Source organism: Peromyscus maniculatus, chromosome 1, assembly GCF_049852395.1.
Source record: "Peromyscus maniculatus bairdii isolate BWxNUB_F1_BW_parent chromosome 1, HU_Pman_BW_mat_3.1, whole genome shotgun sequence".
In the NCBI taxonomy this organism is placed as follows: Eukaryota; Metazoa; Chordata; class Mammalia; order Rodentia; family Cricetidae; genus Peromyscus; species Peromyscus maniculatus.
The window spans coordinates 33327175-33342536 of NC_134852.1; the positions used below are offsets into that span (position 1 = coordinate 33327175).

The following is a 15362-nucleotide window of genomic DNA, read 5'->3' on the forward strand; positions in this document are numbered from 1 at the left end:
TGCTGCAGGTATATTGAAGTTTCTTCCTTCAGCAGTTTCCAAGTTTTAGGTTCACATGGATTTTTGTGTGAATGACAAATAGGGACCTAGTTCTGTTCTTCTATTCAGTTTCCCCATGAACATTTGTCAAAGAGGCTGTCTTTACTCGGATGTATTTTTTGGCAATGTGTTTTTGGTCATAGATTAGCTGTAGCTGCTCAGTTTATCTCTAGGTCCTTTGTTCTGTTGCACTGATTTGAATGTCTGTGTCTTACAAGTAACTATACCATGTTGTTAGGTTTGCTGTTAGGGATATTTGACATGGAGCATGGTGATTCCTCCAGAATTCCTTTTTCTGCTCAGGGTTGCCTTGGCCATTGGGGTCTTGTTTGCTTCTGTGAGAATGTAGTGTTTTCTATTTCTCTTCACAGAAACATTTTTGGTATTTTGATCCCCATTTGGCACTAGATCACCTTTGGTAATATAGATATTTTCACAGCATTAATTCTGCCAACCTGTGCACTTGGAACTTCTTTTTTATCTGGTGTTTTTATTTAGGTCCTTTCTTCAGTGTTGTATGGTTTTGAAATTTAACTTAATATTAATATATATGTATGTATATATGTATGTATGTATTGTGTTTTCTTGTGTGAATAAGTGCACACATGTGTTTCTGCAAGCCATGGTGCACATGTGGAGGTCAGAGGATAATTTGGGAAGCCAGCTCTCCTCTTTCAGCCCAGGATGCCAGGCTTGGGGGGCAGGGCTTTGACTCTCCATGCCACCTCTCCAAATGTGCTTTATTGTTTTGATTTAGAGTCTCCCACAATGTTGCTCAAGTTACTCTTATTTTTATTTATTAGTTTTTTTATTATTTTTAGATATTTTGCTTATTTAGTAAGCTATATATGTGGGGTTGTTGCCTTGATATCTTTAAACTCTAATTATGTTTTTGTCTTTTGAGATTATTTTTATACTCTATTTTGACTTTTTAAAACTGTACTTCTGCAGTTCTTAATGGAGGGCATCTCTCCAAGGCCAGGAGCATATTAGAGGCTATGCTATCTTTGGTCTTTTGTGCAGGGGTCCTGGGGTGTCCAGACTGCCTTCCATTAAGGAATCCAGGTCCTTGAGCACCTGTTCCCTGTGAAGGGGATGTGGGTTACAGGCTGAAGGCAGCATGTGCTTTGACAGTTTCACATATTGGTCTTTCTGCATCCCTGCTACATGTTTCTCCCTGCAGCTACAGGCCTTGGGCTATGTGAAGAGATACTCTGGCAGATTTATGACTGCTGTTGGGCAGTAGGACTGGGCAGGGTGAGTACACTTGGACATACTGGGCCTGGAGCCCTGACTCAGGAGACGTCCCTCAGGAAGGATGGCCTGTGTGGGTGTCTTCTGCTGTGAACTGGAGAGAGCTGGCAGTCCTGGTGTTCCACATGCTCTCTCAGCTCTCCAGCTGAGAATTTGGCCCTGAGTTGGTGCTGTCCCTGCAGAAGGCTGAGGTAGACAAGGATGGCCATAGACGGGTCTCACCTACCCCAGACAGATGTGGACAAACTGGGGAGGAAATGAGTCAGTCTGTCTCCGTCTTGCCCATGGCAGTGGCATAGGTTACAGAAAAGCTGTAACAATGCCAGGAGTCATGTGTGTGGAGCTGGGCATCAGTCACTGCAGCTGGATGCTGGACAGTTTTCTCCTCCCCAGAGCTCTGGCATTAACAGTGTCACTCCCTCCATGTGGCAGTTCTCACAGAGACATAATGCCAAACAACTCTAAGGTGCAGACAGTTCCACAAGAGTGACCATGCCGAAGTATCCACAGGGACAGTTTTGCTGAGAGAACCAGCATTTAGCAAGTCAGAGAAAAGAGTGAGGAGGTGTTTCCTTGGCGATAGTGCATTAACAGACAAGAAATATTATTGGAAGAGGCAAAGCTTAATTCTTCATTTCTATTTTCTCTTTCTCTGCTTCTTTCCCTTCTGTGTTATATTCTTCTTCCCTGCTGTTTCTTTCTGCTTCCTGTTGTGTGGTTATGACTGGCCACTTTTATAGAGATTTATAATGAAAAAGAGGAAACTGAGCAAGGGAAAAATAAAAAATGTACAATTTGAGGAGATAGAGCACCAGGAAGTGGAATGGAAATAATTCTTGTATTCAAGGAGATATACAGATGAATAAATGGAATACAGGGAGTAGTGGCCTCTGGGCAAGATCCTACCAAGCTAAGTTTCCAACTTGTGAAAAGAAATTAAAGAAAAGTTTAAATCAGGGTGTGGTGATACATGCCTTTACCCCCAACACTGGGAAGGCATAGGCCGGGGGATCTCTTAGTGTGAAGCCAGCCTGGTCTACAGAGCCAATTTCAGGACAGCCATGCTTAGGCAGTGAAAGAAACCAACAAAAACAGAAAATTGGTGATGTAATTAAACAAGCTGCTCACTTTCCAGCACCAATGAGCAGCAGAACATTGCAGCTTTGGCCACATGATTCTGGATTAAGGATGGAAGAAATGGGCTATGGAATTTGCCTCCTTGACTAAGGAAAACCACTGAGGCTAGGCATGTGTCAGGGGTGTCCCTAAATGGAGGACCATAGAGGTCATTGTGTGAAGCTGTGAAGGAGAACTTGGATTGCCTTGGAGACCCCAAGATGTTGGGGATGCCAGAGCCTTGGGATACCTTCTGAGAAGAGCTGTAACAGGAAGTGGAATCAGCCCAAGAGAGTAATGTGTTGTGGTCAACATAGCTGAAAGAATTTGTAGATCTGAAGAGCAGTTTGAAGTAAGACCTGGAGATGGAGAGTTTGGAGTTTGCCCAGATAATTTTCAGACTTGCTTTGGTCCAGTATTTCCTCATTATGCTCCCTTCCCTGTGCTTTGGAAGAGTATTGTATATCTTGTTTCATTATATGTTGAAAGCATGTGATTTTTTATTTTAATTTATAGGAGATTATAGTTAAGAGATTGCATGAAACTCAGAAGAAACTTTGAACTTTGCACTTTTTTAAAAAAAATTATTTATTTATTTTTCAAATTACACTCATGATATTAATCACATTTGTGGTATTCATAGATTACATTCGCAGTATTCACTCAAATATATATATTCTTATATAGATATATTTAAGTTTAAATGTTGAATGTCATTTCTTGAAGGGGGTAGGAGGTCTTAAATTCAGGCTTACAGCACAATGGGAGGACCCCAGAGGACAGAAGTTCGCTACTGATGTTTTACAATCTTGCATCTAAACTGTTATGCCTATTATTCAGGATACACAGACAAGGAAATTCCTTTAAGCATTTAGGAGGGTGGAACCTGGCAGGGAATTAGCATTGGGAGGATATCAAGGTCAAGGTGCTTAAGCAAGGCAACAGTTACCCAAAACGGGGGCCAGGGCCCTGAAGGTCCCCCTTTTATTAAAAAATGAGCTTCTGACTTGGGTTGCGTGGGACGTCAGCAGGTCACCTTACCCGTCATGGAGAGGCCTGCCCAGGCCACACAGGTGCTCTGTCTTAGGTTGATGAGTACCCCCCAGGCATTACCCCTCTCTGAAGACTCATTATCATATCAGCTCATTCGTGTGTGAGCTGCATGGTTAATTGCTGCCAAAGATCTCAAAGTGGCACTGGGCTTGCCATCTGTGTGTTCAATACAGAAAAGACCAACAGAGGTCCTATCTCACCCATAGCCAGTAGGCTAAAGGCAACTGAGCCATTCCCTTCCTTTTCGAGCCATACTGTATGTTGGAGTCCTTGTAAGATAGTATCCCAAAAGCAACTGGAACTTGAGTTTATACATTTATAATTTTCAAAGCCAATTGAGATGTATATAACTACTGAATTAAATTTATCATGCCTAATAGAATGAAAGATGAACTAACTGTGGTAGCTACTTTTGTTGCCAGGGTCTCCACTCTGCTAGCTGTAGTAAGCAATTATGAAATGGTAATCCCAGAAACAGTAGCGGTGCTGTGCACCATTGTTATATCAGCAACAGCGGCAGCAGCAATGTCAAATTCTCTTCTGGATTGTGTGGACATCCACTGGCATGGATATAACTCCAGGAACACAAACTGCCAAGGCCCATTTTCCTTGATCCCAGCTTGACTTTGGCTGGCAGCTCTCCTGGAGAATCCAATCTCATGGCTACAGTTCCTAGGCTTACATTAATACTTGCCAAAGCTGGCCATATTGGGCTCTCAATCTCCATTGGCATCAGAAGGGTAGATTTTTTCATGATGACCCATTAGGTCTCTGTCATGTTGGGCTTCAGCAGCAGACACAAGGCAGCGCATTCAGTTCTCAGGAATCCAAAGAGGAACCTCATAAACCAAACTCCGGGAACACACCAACACTAGATTGGGTCTCCTCCATGTGCTAGTAGAAAGATCTTTCCATCACTCCAGAGGGTGATTTGCAACAGGAGCCCTCCAGTGCTTATCTGCATTGGATCCTCCAGCAGAATCCACCTATAAACTCCAGCAGAATCCACTGATAAAAAACATTAAAATATATAAAACAAGGGAAAGAATACAATGTGGAGAGGAATGATGAGTCCCTAGTTCTCCCTTTTTTTTAATTTAGTAAAATGTTTGTTTGTTTAATATTTCAAATTTTTCTATTTTTATTTATTTTTTATTGTTTAAAATTAATTAATTAATTTATTTTTCTATTATCATCTTGATAGAGTATGTATTCTTATCTTAATAGTGAGATGTTTCATTGACGCTTGCTCAGTAATTGAGTAAAACTGAAATTTATTATAAGCCACAGTCGTCCTAGGGACCTCCATGCTGTATATATAGCCTCCATGGTTCTGGGGGTGGTAGTCTGATTGTTCTTTATTTTATATCTAGAATTCACTTATGAGTGAGTACATACCATGACTGTCTTTCTGGTTTTGGGTTACCTCACTCGGGATGTTTTTTTCTAGTTCCATCCATTTGCCTGCAAATTTCATGCTTTCATTGTTTTTCTCTGCTGAGTAGTACTCCATTGTGTATATGTACCACATTTTTCTTCATCCATTTTTCAGTTGACGGGCATCTAGGTTGTTTCCAGGTTCTGGATATTACAAATATAGTGCTGCTATGAACATAGCTGAGCATGTATCTTTATGGTATGAATCAGCATTCCTTAGGTAGATGCCAAAGAGTGGGATGGCTATGTCTTGAGGTAGTTCAATTCCTAATTTTCTGAGAAACCACCATACTGATTTCCACAGTGGTTGTACAAGCTTACATTCCCACCAACAGTGGAGGAGTGTTCCCTTTATTCCACATCCTCTCCAACATTGACTGTCATTGGTGTTTTTGATCGTAGCCATTCTGACAGGTATAAGGTGGGATCTCAGAGTCATTTTGATTTATATTTCTCTGATGATTAATGATGTTGAGCATTTCTTTAAATGTCTTTCAGCCATTTGTGATTCTTGTTTTGTGAATTCTCTGTTTAGCTCTTTTTTAGGCCATTTTTTAATTGGACTGTTTAGTATTTTGATGTCTAGTTTCTTGAGTTCTTTATATACCATGGAGATCAATCCTCTGTCAGATGTGGGGTTGGTGAAGATATTTTCCCATTCTGTTGGCTCTCTTTTTGTCTTATTGACTGTGTCTTTTGCCCTACAAAAGCTTCTCAATTTCGAGAGGTCCCATTTATTAATTGTTGTGCTCAGGAGCTGCGCTGTTGGTGTTATATTTAGGAAATGGTCTCTGGTGCCAATGCATCCAAGAGTTCTTCCTACTTTCTTTTCTATTAAGTTTAGTGTAACTGGATTTATGTTCAAGTCTTTGATCCACTTGGACTTGAGTTTTGTGCATGGTGACAGAAATGGAACTCTTGGTAATCTTTTACATATTGACATCCAGTTATGCCAGCACCATTTGTTGAAGATACTTTCTCTTTTCCATTTTATAGTTTTGGCTTCTTTGTCAAAAACCAGGTGTTCATATGTGCATGGATTAATGTCAGGGTCTTCAATTTGATTCCATTGGTCCGTATATTGGTTTTTATACCAGTACCAAGCTGTTTTTATTACTACAGCTCTATAGTAGAGTTTGAGGTCAGGAATGGTGATGCCTCCAAAGGTTGCTTTATCGTATAGGATTCTTTTAGCTATCCTGGGTCTTTTGTTTTTCCATATGAAGTTGAGTATTTTTCTTTCCAGGTCTGTGAAGAATTGTGTTGGGATTTTGAAGGGGATTGCATTGAATCTGTAGATTGCTTTTGGTAAAATTGCCATTTTTACTATGTTAATCCTACCTATCCATGAGCATGGGAGATCCTTCCATTTTCTGATATCTTCTTATTTCTTTCTTTAGAGATTTAAAGTTCTTATCAAAAAGGTCATTCACTTGTTTAGTTAGAGTTATCCCAAGGTATTTTATATTATTTGTGGCTATTGTAAAGGGTGATGTTTCTCTGACTTCTTTCTCAGCCCTTTTATCATTTGTGTATAGGAGGGCTACTGATTTTTTTGAGTTGATCTTGTATCCTGCCACTTTTCTGAAGGAGTTTATCAGCTGTAGGAGTTCCCTGGTAGAGTGTTGGGGGTCACTTATGTATACTATCATATCATCTGCAAATAGTGAAAGTTTGACTACTTCCTTGCCGATTTGTATCCCTTTGATCTCCTTTTGTTGTCTTATTGCTCTAGCTAGAACTTTTAGTACTCTATTGAATAAATATGGGGAGAGTGGACAGGCTTGTCTTGTTCCTGAATTTAGTGGTATCGCTTTGAGTTTCTCTCCATTTAATTTGATGTTTGCTGTTGGCTTGCTATAAATTGCCTTTATTATGTTTAGAAGTGTTCCTTGTCTTCCTGGTCTTTCTAAATCCTTTATCATGAAGGGGTGTTGGATTTTGTCAAAGGCTTTTTCAGCATCTAAGGAGATGATTATGTGATTTTTTTCTTTCAGTTTGTTTATATGGTGTATTACATTGACTGATTTTCGTATGTTGAACCATCCTTGCATCCCTGGGATTAATCCTACTTGGTCTTGATGGGTAATTGTTTTGATGTATTCTTGGATTCAGTTTGCCAATATTTTGTTGAGTATTTTTGCATCAATGTTCATGAGGGAGATTGGTCTGTAGTTCTCTTTCTTTGTTGAATCTTTGTGTGGTTTGGGTATCAGGGTAATTGTAGACTCATAAAAAGAGTTTGGTAGTGTTCCTTCTGTTTCTATTGTGTGGAACACTTTGAAGAGTATTGATATTAGTTCTTCTTTGAATGTCTGGTAGAATTCTGCACTGAAACCATCTGGTCCTGGGCTTTTTTTTTGGTAGGGAGACTTTTGATGACTGTTTCTATTTCTTTAGGGGTTATTGGTCTATTTAAATGGTTTATCTGGTATTGATTTAATTTTGGTATGTGGTATTTATCCAGAAAATTGTCCATTTCTTCCTGGTTTTCCATTTTTGTGGAGTACAGGTTTTAGAAGTATGATCTGATGATTCTCTGGATTTCCTCGTTGTCTGTTGTTATGTCTCCCTTTTCATTTCTGATTTTGTTAATTTGGGTGCTCTCTCTTTGTCTTTTGGTTAATTTGGCTAGGGGTTTGTCTATTTTGTTGATTTTTTCAAAGAACCAACTCTTATTTTCATTGATTTTTTTTGTATTGTTCTCTTGTTTTCTATTTCGTTGATTTCATCCCTCAATTTGATTATTTCCTGGCCTCTATTTCTCCTGGGTGAGTTTGTTTCTTTTTGTTCTAGAGCTTTCAGTTGTGCTGTTAATTCATTAGTATGGGATTGCTCCATCTTCTTTATGTGTGCATTTAGAGCTATGAATTTTTTTCTTAGCACTGCTTTCATAGTGTCCCATAATTTTGGGTAGTTGTACTTTCATTTTCATTGAATTCTAGGAATTCTTTAATTTCTTGTTTTGATTTGCATTTCCCTGATAATCACGGATGTTGAACAATTCCTTAAATGTCTTTCAGCCATTTGAGTTTCCTCTGTTGAGAATCCTCTGTTTAGTTCTATAGCCCATTTCTTAATTGGACTGTACGTTGTTTTGATGTCTAATTTCTTGAGTTCCTTATATATTCTGGACATCAGTCCTCTGTCAGATGTGGGGTTGGTGAAGATCTTTTCCCATTATGTAGGGTGTCGCTTTGCCTTGTTGACCGTATTGTATTTCGATTTGGGAGATCTGTCCATTGGTGAAAGTGGGATGTTGAGATCTCCCACTATTAATGTGTGGGGTTTTATATGTGGTTTAAGCTTTAGTAATGTTTCTTTTACATATGTGGGTGCCCTTGTGTTTGGGGCATAAATGTGCAGAATTGAAACTTCATCTTGGTGGATCTTTCCTGTGATGAGTATGTAATGCCCTTCTTGATCTCTTTTGATTGGTTTTAGTTTGAAGTCTATTTTGTTGGATATCAGGATGGCTACCCCTGCTTGTTTCTTAAGACCATTTGATTGGAAAGTCTTTTCCCAGCCTTTTATTCTTAGGTAGTGTCTGTCTTTGAATTTGAGATGTGTTTCTTGTATGCAGCAGAAAGATGGGTCCTGCTTTCATATCCATTCTGTAAGCCTATGTCTTTTTATAGGTGAATTAAGTCCCTTGATATTAAGGGATATTAATGACCAGTGATTGTTCATCCCTGTTATTTTTGGTGGTAGTTTATGTGTACTTCTCTTCTTTGGGGTTTACTGCTGTGGCTTTATATATTGCCTGTATTTTCGAGTGTGTATCTGACTTCCCTCGGTTGGAATTTTCCTTCTAGTGCTTTCTGTAGGGCTGGGTTTGTAGATAGGTATTGTTTAAGTCTGGCTTTGTCATCGAATGTCCTGTTCCTTCCTTCTATGATGATTGAAAGTTTTGCTGGGTATATTAGTCTGGGCTGACATCCATGGTCTCTTAGTGTCTGCATTACATCTGTCCGGGTCCTTCTGGCTTTCAAAGTCTCCATTGAGAAATCGGGTGTTATTCTGATGGGTTTGGCTTTATAGGTCACTTGGCCTTTTTCCTTGGCTGCTCTTAATATTCTATCTTTATTCTGTACATTTAGTTGTTTAATTATTATGTGTCGAGGGGACTTTTTGAGGGTGTCTAGTCTGGTGTTCTATAGGCTTCTTGTATCTTCATAGGCATTTCCTTGTTTAAGTTGGGAATGTTTTCTTCTATGATTTTGTTGAATATATTTTCTGTGCCTTTGAGTTGGTATTCTTCACCTTCTTCTATCCCTATAATTTGTAGGTTTGGTCTTTTCATGGTGTCCCAAATTTCTTGGACATTTTGGTTCATGACTTTGTTGGCTTTAGTGTTTTGTTTGAATGATGAAACTATTTCTTCTACTGTATCTTCAATGCCAGAGATCCTCTCTTCCATCTCTTGCATTCTGTTGGTTATACTTGCATCTGAAGTTCCCGATCTTTTACTCAGATTTTCTATTTCCATCATTCCCTCTGTTTGTGTCTTCTTCATTTTTTCTATATCCCTTTTCAGGTCTTGGACTGTTTCCTTTATTTGTTTCATTGCTTTTTCATGATTTTCTTCTAGTACTTTATTGTTTTCTTGCAGGAATTTATTGTTTTCTTCCAGGACTTTATTGTTTTCTTCTAATTTGTTTGCCCTTTCCTCTAGTTGTTTACAGTGTTCTTCCCATTTTTTTGTCTTTTCCTCTACACAAGCCTCTACCTTCTTCATGATGTTATTCATAAGGCTGTTTTCTTCTGCTTCTTCCAATTTTTGATGTTCAGGTCTAGATGTTGGAGGCAGGCTAGGTTCTGGTGATGCTGTATTGCTCTTCATTTTGTTGTATGTACTTCTGCCTTGACATCTGCCCATCTCCTTGTGGTTCATTCTTGGTCTTATCAGCGCACTTGGTTCAGACAGAGCTGACAGATTCAGGAAGTCTCTCTCTCTCTCTCTCTCTCTCGTCCAGATGGGAGCTCTCTTGTCCAAATGGGAACTCCCAGGCAGGATGGAAGCTCTTATCTGGACGGGAAGTCTGGGGCAGGATGGGAGCTTTTGTCCAGACAGGAATTCCAGAGTAGGATGGGTGCTCTTGTCCAGAAGGGAATTTCGGGGCAGGATGGGCACTCTTGTCCAGAAGGGAAGTCCAGGGCAGGATGGGAGCTGAGGGCCAGTCTCTATGTCCCAGGAAGTGGCTGGGGTCTCGGGTGGATGGCTGTGGGGGCAGGGCGTGGAGATTGCAGGGGCTGCTGGTGGGCTTGGAGAAGGGGATCCTTCCCAGTGGGGCTAAAAGGGGACCTGCCCGGTGGCCAGAACCTGGGGCCAAGTTGGGCAGGTCTTCCCTGGAGTGGCTGGTGCCCAGGGATGGGGTCCGGGCTGGGCCTGGATACTCACCTCTGGTCCAGAAGGGAAGTCAGAGGCAGGATGGGAGCTGGAGGCCAGTCTCTTGCCATATAGGTCTTTATGTTGTTGCCTGTATTTTTGCACTGGCGTCTACTCATCTCTTCCTCTGCTCGGTGCAGGAGGTATCTGTGTCTGAGAGTGCCTCTCTTCTTCTAATTTTTAGTCTTCGTTCACTAGAAGCTCTTGGTTAAATTGGTGCTATTAGGCTGTTTTTTCAGGAGCAGCTGATCTCAGTCGGTGAAGTATATACTTATGATTCTGGTGATCTGGTGTGGTGGCTGGGCAGTGCCTTCTTCTGTGTTCCCAGGTCACGTTTTGTTCATTCATCAACTCCTCAGCTGATCTTTTTTCTTCAGACTTCAAACTGTGGGGATCTGAATCCTCTCCCGGATGGATTTCAGCTGAGCAGGGTAGTCTCTCCAACACCTCCAATTTGTTGGGTTTCATAGCATCAGCAGCTGGGCCCTGGGTTGTCCTCAGACGGAGTGTTCAGATTCGTTCTGGTTCCATCCCATGGAGATAGCTTCTTCCCTGGGTGTTGGGATTAAAGGCATCCCTGTTCCAAGCTCTTGATTAAGAGCTTATTTTCACTAGCTCTTCAGCGGGTAATAGCTCAGTTTCTGGTCTTTATTACAACTGTTTTTCGGCCACCGCCTGCTGGGCCTGCCTGCCTCCACACTGGCCTTGTCTGCCTCTACCAGGCCTGCCTACCCCTGCCGGGCCTGTCTATTTCTGTGGGCCGCCGTCAGGCCTACCTGCCTCTTTGGACTGCCACCGGGCCTGTCTGTCTCTGCCGGCCATCACCGGGTCTGTCTGTCTTTGTGGGTTGCCGCCAGGCCTGTATGTCTCTGCCGACTGCTACCGGGCCTGTCTGTCTCTGCGGGCCACCGCCGGGCCTGTCTCGACCTTTGCACTTTTAAATATTGTAGATTTGTGGTAGACTATGGAGACTTTTGAATTTGGACTAAATATATTTTAAATTATGATATTGTTACAAGCTTATGGGGGTCAGGAAGTGGGATGCGGTGGTTTGAATGTATTTGGCCCCCATAAGATCACAGGCAGTGGCACTATTAGGGTCTGATTTTGTTGGAGTAGATATGGCCTTGTTGGAGTAAGTATGTAACTGTAGAAGCAGACTTTGAGGTCTCCTATGCAAAAGACATACCCAGTGTCTCAGTTTACTTCCTTTGCCTCTGGAACAAAATTGTAGAAATCTCAGATCCTTCTCCAGCACCATGTCTGCCTGCATGCTACCATGTTCCACTGTGATGATAATGGACTGAATCTCTAAGCCATAAGCCCTCCCATCAAATGTTTCTCTTTATAACAGTTTCCATGGTCATGGTGTCTCTTCACAGCAATAGAAATCCTAAGACTGTCCTGATTATCAGTCATCCTCCAAGAGGTAGCAGCACTGGGACAGGACCCAATGTCAGACATACTGTGGCTGCAGATCAGCCCAGGGAATGCCTGAACTTGCTCAGTGAGAAGGTGGTGGCTTGTGTTGTGAGAACCTGAATTATAACGGGAAATGTGAGGTTGTTTTCTCTTATTTTAGATTGGCTTTTTTTCTTCCTGTCTCTCAGTCTGTGTCATTGTCTCTGTCTGTCTGTCTGTCTTTCTCTCTGAGTATGCCACATGTGTGTGGTGTTCCTATTGAAGCCAGCAGAGGGCATCATTGCCCCTGGATATGAAGCTGCAGGCAGCTGTGAACCTCCTGATGTGTGTGCTAGGAACTGAACTCAGGTCTTCCAGAAGAGCAGCAAGTGCTGTTAGCTTCTCAGAGTTTTTAAATTTTGTGATTGGAAGGTATTGAGTTTGCAGGTTCTCTATCAGACTCATTCTCACCCACCTGTAACACAAACCTCATATTCTACACGGTTCTGACGTGGACGGTTGGGCCACCACCAGCCTGTCTTTATCCAGGGACCCTCACTTGTATCCCTGTTGCAGCAATGTGTTGAGAATAGTTACCTTTTTTAGGGAGTCAGGGCTCCACTCCAGCTTTCTCACTGCAGGTCCATCTCCTCTGCTAATCCCAGGCCCCTCTCAGCCCTCACAGATCTCTGAGCTGGCCATCTCAGCACCATCCTGTAGCAGGAATATGAAAAGTTCTTATCAATGAAATCAAACCTGAGGCCAGTTATTGATGTGAATGCTGGAAAATCAGAGAAGCAAAATAAGCCACAGCTACCTCACCTTGCCAAATCCTCAACTAATCCTGTTTCCTCCGACTAGAAGCCTCTGAGTCCTCATCCAGAATGAATCTCAGCTGTACTGCTACTCAAAAGCCTGAAAGCTTAACCAGCCAAATGCTTTTAGTTCCTGGTCTTCACACCTTATATATCTTTCTGCTTTCAACCTCACTCCCTGGGATTAAAGGCTCATTTTCTGGGATGAAAGGTGTGAGTCACCATGCCTGAGTGTTTCCAATGTGGCCTTGAACTCACAGAGATCCAGAGGGATTTCTGCCTCTGGAATGCTAGGATTAAAGGCATGTGCTACCACTACCTATCCTCTATGTTTAATACTGTGGCTAATCTGCTTCTCTGATCTTCAGAATTTACCCCAATACCTGGTTTCAGCTTGGTTTTTCATTAATAGGATATTTTAAGATTCCTGCTACACCATCCTGTTAAGAAGTGTTTCTCCTGGTGCTGTTCAAAGCATGTATATCTTCCTAGGAGAAGCAAAGGTATGCATGCATGCATGTGTGTGCACCTGGACACATGTACAGTCTCAGGTATAAGAAATTAAGAACCATTCAACAAATATTTATTTAAATGTAAAGATTAGAGGACTAGGGTGTAATTCTGTAGGCAGAGCTTACTTAGTATGCACAAAGCTCTGTATTTGATCCCCAGGACTTCGTTCAATGATGATACACGCAGGAAGATGAGAAGCTCAAAGTCATCCTTGGTTATGTACTGAGTTTGAAGCTAGCCTGGGCTATGTGAGACACACTCACAAAAAGTAAAAAAATATACTCAGGAAAGAAAATGTAATAGTACATAGTGGTCATTGGATGGGTGGTTGACACACTTTTATTTACTTTCTCCTGAATTGTTTGCCCTTGTCCTTACACCTCCCCCTACCAAAAGTGGATCATTTGCCCCATGCCACATCTAACTGAGCATGACCATGAAGCTTGGTCACAGTGGCCAAGGGGGCTTAACACAACCTAACTCTTCCAATATGTTATTCTATGTGTACCCTATGATTGGCCTGTCTGACTTTGTGCATCCATGGTAACTACCGTATGTCACAAAACTCAATTTACCTCCAAGTCATGGGCATTATGCCTGGAAAGCCCAGAGCACTGGCCATCCTGTGGTCTGAGGTGAGTCATGAACCTGGCCCTTAGGATTTTGCTCTCAAAGCCTGTGGTGGCTCTGGCCTCAGATTCTGCATGCTCTGGGTGTCAGGTGTGTGCTCTCTGCTTTTTTTCCATCACAGGCAATTTATTTTGTTCTATTCATTCACAGTTAATACAGAAAATACTTGGAAACATTTCCATATAATGTTTGACATAGAAATCATCAAATAGAAGTATACAATGTTGAAAGGAGACAGTACATTTATAATTTATAACCCCAAATGTATTTATAAATTAGAAATGGAAAGATCTACAAATGAAATTATGAAGGTTCACCAAAGTCATTTAATCTGTCAGTTTCTCATTCATTTTTATGTCTTAATAATATTCTATTGTATGAATAAGCCACATTTTATTTCTCTCCAGTATTTGATAGCTATTTGAGTTGTTTTAACTTTTTTACTATTAGCAACACACTGCTGTAAACCTTCATGTACATGTTTCATAGGTGCACATTTTCAGTAGTTTGAGGATATATTCCTAAGGGTAGAATTGTTGAGTAACAGAGTAACAATGTTTTGCATTTTGACCAACCACCAAACTGTTTTGCCAAAGTGGCACACCATTTTACAATCTCACCAAATCCTTGTTTTTAAGGCTCTGATTTTTGTACAAAAGCATTCAATCATTCTGTCAGACTAAACCAGGAAAAGTAAGCTATAGTTCAGAGCTGTTCTATTCCATTTACTATGCAAAGCCATTCTTGGTGTTTGCAACTCTCAGCCCTTTTGAGTATTCTTGCAGTGTTCACTTTTTCCTCCACCACTTTTTTTTCTGGTTTATTTCTATCTATTACAAATGTATAAAAAAATCCTCCATCAACGCTGCTGATAGCAGCAGAACCTCGAGAAATATACCTTTGGTTTGCCTCAGAAAAGGAACACATATTGCACTGTAAAGTTTATAAAATTGGCACAAAACATTGTGATAATGTTACAATACCAGTTTTAAGAGTTCAGTGACTAATGGGGAGCCGATGGGATACATGCAGAACTGTGAAAGTGATCTCACTTAGCCAGCTGTACGCGTAGACTGTAAATCTACATTCAGATCATTTCTGAACTAAGACTATCATCTCAGTTTATCTGTTGAGGTCAACCAGGAAACCCTAGAATATACCTTGATTTTTGCAAAAAACAAAATAGGGGGAGGAGTTTCTTCAGCATTTCAGTCCACGAGTAACAGTATCCTAACAGGCAAAGTGTTCTCTCACTGTCAACATAGAATGAACTGCTGCTGGAGGTCAACTTGGGCTTTAATTTGCATTAGCACTTACATGCATAGTAGTCCAAGTTGTTGACCTCATGACATTAAAAAGTAACTCTAAAAAAGTAAAATGGCCCTTCTTGGAAGACTAAAGAAAGACATTTAGCCACAGTTGTAAAAAGTCTCATCAAAACAATATACCCTTTTATAAATTACGCCTCAATTAAAAAAAAAAGTAGCCCCAACTAAGAAGCAGCTCTGAAAAAGAAAATATAACTTAAGATATTTGAAAAAAACAAGGTGAATACAGGTTCAAAAATAATTAAGATACATTTTCCTAAGGCTACCTAGAATTAGGCTTTAAAGAATTCTACCATTTCAAGTTTACCACTAGTTACTAGATACCTATTTACAAACAAGATGTTCACTTTTTTTGTTCCTTTATCAAGAGAAAAATCTACCTTCAGA

At 40.8% G+C, this 15362-nt stretch overlaps 1 protein-coding gene and 1 long non-coding RNA gene across 4 annotated transcripts in view; one reads left to right on the top strand and one right to left on the bottom strand.

The window, feature by feature from the left end:
• The window catches only part of LOC102906027 (CEA cell adhesion molecule 1), a 249585-nt gene that overhangs the window by 139687 nt on the left and 94536 nt on the right, over positions 1 to 15362 (bottom strand). Inside the window, exon 9 of one of the 3 annotated variants that reach the window (XR_013052079.1) lies at positions 12287 to 12403. The exons of the other annotated variants lie outside the window; for them this stretch is intronic. The gene's annotated coding sequence lies outside the window, so the exon portion shown is untranslated. The remainder of the gene's footprint in view (positions 1 to 12286; positions 12404 to 15362) is intronic. 3 annotated transcript variants of the gene reach the window in all.
• LOC143273866 (uncharacterized) overlaps positions 1 to 15362 on the top strand; it is a 72999-nt gene that overhangs the window by 14436 nt on the left and 43201 nt on the right. The gene's annotated exons all lie outside the window — the stretch shown is intronic.